This window comes from Penaeus monodon, unplaced genomic scaffold (genome assembly GCF_015228065.2).
Source record: "Penaeus monodon isolate SGIC_2016 unplaced genomic scaffold, NSTDA_Pmon_1 PmonScaffold_3878, whole genome shotgun sequence".
NCBI classification, from domain to species: Eukaryota; Metazoa; Arthropoda; class Malacostraca; order Decapoda; family Penaeidae; genus Penaeus; species Penaeus monodon.
In genome coordinates this window covers 15001-20836 of record NW_023658646.1, presented here as the reverse complement: position 1 = coordinate 20836, position 5836 = coordinate 15001, and positions in this window count along the sequence as shown.

The window sequence follows — 5836 nt, the reverse complement described above, 5'->3', positions numbered from 1 at the left end:
AGGCATGCTAAATTTCTACATTTGGGGTTTCCAAACAGCTCGTTATTTTCTTTGGGTTTCTTCCTCTATTTAAGGAACAAGTAAATACTAATCTTCAAAACTTCAAATTGAAGATCATCTACTGCTGATCCTTTGAAATTGAAACTGGGGCTTTTAAAAAGGATTTAGCATACCGTTTTCACATTTCTAAACAAGTGGTGTCAAGAATTTTAGCGGTGGCTTCCTGCAATTTCAAGGAATGTGAAATTTTTGATTGTGTGGCCAGAACGTAAAACCAAAAAGGAAAAATCTGCTGCATGTTTTAGAAGAAATGTCAAAATTGTACTTGTATAATTGAGTACAGTAATCTTCATAGAAAGGCCTTTGAATCGTAATCCCAGACCCCAGACAGGGTCTAACTATAAAATGCAAAAACACAATAAAATATTTAATTGGAATAACATCAGCTGGGGCAGTATCTTTTCTGTCACCTGACTGGGGAAGTAAAACATCTGATAAAGAGATTTCGCTAGAAAGTGGATTCTTGGACAAGTTGCAGTATGGGGACTGTTATCATGCAGACAGGGGTTTCACCATTGAGACTGAACTGGCAACCCCAGGAGCAGCTCTAAAATACGAAATTTACAAAGGGCAAACGCAAAGCCAGCAATAGATTTGATTTTCCAAGGCAGATTGCACATGACGCATTTATGTAGAGAGAGTAATTGGACGTCTTCGCAATTTTTTTATTTGCAATCAAAAATTTCTATTTCACAGTTGATTTGTTAGATGATGTAATGGTTATTATATCAGTAATAAATAATCTTAACAGTGTAGTAACTTAGCCTTATTCCTGCTATTGGAATCACCCCTCCCCTCACCACCACTACTCTGACTTTTGAAAAAAAAAAGAGATACTTTCCCCTTTTGTTAAGGACTAGAACCCAAATACCTTGGCAGAAATAGGTAAAAGACAGTGAAATTAGTTAAAGAAACTGAAAGTATTTTTTTTTTTCTTTGTCCAGCTTCTTTTGCATTCTTTGCAGTACCAGGCTTTTTTTGGTGCTCTTGTGACTCCACACAACTGTAGTGAAACCATTCTATTTTGCAGTGTTTACCGTCACTGTGGTTTAATACTTTGAGCTGGAAAACATTGTATGGAATACGGAATGAAAAATAAAACAAAAATGTACTTTCAGCGTGGACAGCTGGTCAAATAGTTTTTGTTTTCCGGTCGTTCCTTGTTAGGCCCCCCAAGCCGCCGCAAAAAAGTGCCTGCCGTTCATGCGCAGTAGTGGTAAACGTAAACATGTGACGTCACCTGGAATCCATCTATCATGATAGTGCCCTATAATCATATTTTATGCTCTGATTATCTATCATTATTACTTTTTAGATGTGACAGACGACATATCTATAAAACGGCGGGGAGTGGCCACGTGCCCTATAAAAAAGTGGATGGATGCTGTTGGTAAAGGGTCGCAAAAAAGAAGATCGATTCAGTTTAGACAATCAGCACGTTGCTATCCTTTGGGCCCCTTCCCAGAAACAACCATATTCGTGCTAATAATGCCCAATACACATAATCAAAGGCCAGTTACGAAGTGGGTCGATGATCAAAACCATATGGAAGTCCTTTCCGCGACAAAGCGAGGCATGTAACTCAAACCCGATGAAAACTGTTTGGGCGAATATTTTTAATGTTGGGAAATGGCTAATGACAGAACCAAACCCCAAAAGTTTAAAGCCATGCTAAAAGGGAATGGAATGTGTTAAAGGAGGAAACCCGGGGCTTTATATAATACGTCATCTCTGTCCTAGGTTGTGAATAACGATAGATTGTTCTTATTATAAATATACTGCTCCTAGTTTTATTTTCTTTTCTATTATTATTCCCGTTTTTTTTTTAAAAAATAAACCGATAGTAAAAATTTCTAAATTTAAAAGCCCTCCCAAATTATTCGTTTTAAAATTCCCCCATAAAAAAGAAAAAAAAAAATATATATGCTTATTTATGGTGGATTTTTTACACATACTTTTTTTCCTTTCGACTACATTTTATATTTTTTGCGCGAAAAGGGGGTTAAAAATTGTATGAACTAAAACCAATTTTCAAAATAAAATGTTTAACACATTTTCCTTCGTACACACGAATCCCACACGCCATTCTTTTTCATTGTAGCCCTACCAGGGTTTTGCTTTGTTGTTCAAAAAGAAAAGGGCATTTTCCTGTTAAAAATCAGTTTTGGTGTGACAAAAAGAAAACAAGCCATTTTAAATTTAAAACTGGAAATATATTGAAAATTTTCTTTTTGGGAAAAACCCCAAGTATCCCCGAGCCATTTTTTTCACATCACATATTTTGGAAAGGGATTACTTGAAACAAAGGAAAAAAAAGACTGACAAATGAAAAAAAAATATACACTAGATTAACTGCCGTGTTTAGGGGCTTTTAAAGATTTTAAAGATTTGACATCGCAATTTGGGGAGTATTTCTTAAAATTTTGGATTCACCACTTCTAATCACCATGAGTTCCCCATTAAAAAAAAACAACCTGTATTTTTTTCATTGTTGTTCTTGGGGTTTTGCCCTAAGGTAACAATAGCGAAAACTTTTGTGATTTTAAGCATTAAAAACAAAATTAAAATAATTTTCTTTTACCATCACAAAGTATTCCAAGAGCTACCCACCACACCACCCCACCACAACACAACCCCAACACCAACCCCAAACACACACACCCCCACACACCACACACACCACACACACAAACCACAACCCCACACACACACACACACACACACCCACACACCACACACACTCACACCACAAATATAAAGAATCTATTTTTTTTGAAACCCCTGCTTTTTGCGTCAAAATTACGTTTATTAAAAAAGGTTGTACTGTTTTCTGTTTATTTAATCATTTTGGGGGGAAAAAAAAGTTTTTAAAGAATGAAGCTTTTTTCATTTTCAAAAATAGCAGTATGTTTGACGGTGCTAAAAGAAGGGGTCCGGAAAATGTTGAAAAAATAGCCCACTTTTAAAACTAATACTACTTTTTTTGCTATACTTTTTGAAAAAAACAAAAGAAAAAATAGTTTTTTATTTACTCTTTCTCATGTTGTTGCCAGATGTAAAAAAAGGACCCGCAAATGTCTAAAATTTAATTCCCAACTATTCATCACACGATATATATTAATTTATATATATATATATAATATATTATATATATATATATATTTTAAAATATTGGGGGGTGTGGTGTTGTGTGTGTGTGTTGTGTGTGGTGTGTGTGTGTGTTGGTGGTGTGTATTAATATATAATAATATAATATATAATATATAAAAATTATATTAATAATACACATTGAATTGGTATATGAATAAAATATATATTAATATATATATATTATATATATATATATTATATATATAGTTTGGCACTAATATACATAAATTCTTTTATAAGAATTTGTATGTTTTGGTGGATGGAAAATTTATTTAGGGATGGAGGGAAAGATGGTGAATGGATAAAAGGGATGGATGTGGATGTGCCATATAATGTGTGTGTTGGCAACATACTAATAAAATACTACTACACATCCCCCACCAACCACCCCATACACCATACTACACACACACACACACACACACAACAACACACACAACACCCACACCACAGCACAACCACACACACCACACACACACCAACACACACACACACACCACCACACACCACCCCACACACACACATTAAAATATATATATAAATATATATATTATTAATAATAAAATATACATATATATGTATTTATATATTTATTATATATACTTATAATCAGTTTGTATCAACCAAACTGCAGATATCCCTATCTTTTACTAATTGTTTTTTTAACTTGTTTCTCGATGAAAAAACAATATCGTCTGCAATTTTAGATTGTTTAGATTTCCCCATTTTTACACCTTTCCTTCCATTCCCTTTAAAATTTTCCCCAAAGCAGGCTGCTGAGATTTTTGGGGAGATGGGGTTGCGCAAACATTTGTAATTATATTTTATCGTTTCTGTATTGGGCTTCTATGGGGCGCACACACCCCCACACCCTAGACACATACATATACAATAAAATATCCCCTACATATAATGTTCAGATTATTTATATTATATATATATAATAAAAATATAAATATATATAAATATATGCTTAAAAAAATAAAGTGTATGTTTAATTTTATATTTACAGGTGACAACATATATAATAAATTTATATATATATTAATATTAATATATTATATATATATATTATATAAAGAATATTTTTATTAATATATAAAATTTTTTATATATATATAGATTTATAATATTAAAAATTTTTTGTGTGTGTGTGTATGTATTATGATGTATGTATTTTGTATGTATGTATTATATATTTAAATATAATTATTATATTAATTATTATATAAAATTATAAAAAATTATTCATGTTTTTTGGTTTTTAATATACTAATCCATTATATATATATAAATAAATTATAATATATATATTATTATGTTTTTTGTGGTTGTGTGTGTGTGTGTGCAGGGGTGTGGTGGTTTTGGTGTGTGTGGTGTGTGTGTGTTGTGGTTTGGTGTGTGGTTTGTGGTTTGGGTGTGTGTGGTTGTGTGTTGGGGTTTGTGTGTGTGGTATTTATATTTATATATTTTAAAATTATATATAATAATTTTTATATATATATAAATATAAGGTTAAGTATACTTTATTTTTTATTAAATTAAACCCTCTAATAATTTTAAAAGTAAGTTAATATTAAATTTTTTATTCTTCTACTATAAAAAAAAAAACATATAAATTGCAGTTTCTGTCATTTTTCGACCGGGTTTAATTTTTAAAGAGCTAGTTTTTTTTGGTGATTAGGGGACTCTTCTTCCCCCAAACCCCTCTCACTCTCTCACACCCCCGCAAAATTTAACTATAGATTACCCATATTTTTGTGTTTATGCTCTACAAAATAAGGATTTATAATAATTTTCAAAAGCTAAAGAGAGACTGAGGTCAATATAAAAATATTTTTGCTTTTCTACTACCTAAAGACCTCATAAATTTTTTCTTATTCTTGCGAAGAAATGAGCTCGGGTTTCCCCAAAGGGGCCCCAAAATCCCAAAAAACTCGGGGAAGATTGATTAACCGTTATTATCCCACGGGGATCCCGAGATCCTTATTTTGGCAATTTTTTTTTGAAAAAGCGTTTTGCATGTTTTCTGCAATAGGCCCTACAACCTTAACTGCATAAATCACACACTAAAAATAACGCCTGAGGAACCCCTTCTAAAATATACCCCCCTCTTGCAATTAAAAAACGGGGGAAAGATACACACTACACGCACACGCACCACACACAACACACACACACACCACACACACACAAACACCATACCCACCATACGCAGCTTTGAGCCCAATGATCATTTTTTTATTGTTTATTATCGTTTTTTTGCCACCTAGACTTCCATTTTGGTTGTCTATCCATTTTGCAAAGGTGATGTTACAACATACCCTTTCCTCACCACCCAATTCAAGTTCAGTGATTTTTATTTTTCATAGACACGCCAAGGGCAACACCCCGTCCCTGGAGTAGCGCCTCCACCCTTTCCTTCAAAAAGGGGGCAAGCCTTTGGGGGCTACCAAAATCTTAAAATTTTTTTTCTACTATACTCTTTTAGGGCCCATTATGGGTTCATGGTTGCGTGAAAAATGGGCTCACAAAAATCCTCCAATTTTGGGCCCACCAAAACCTGCCTTTGCCATGGTCCCCTACATTTTTCAAAACTATGAGGCGTCCCTTTTGTGAGGGTACC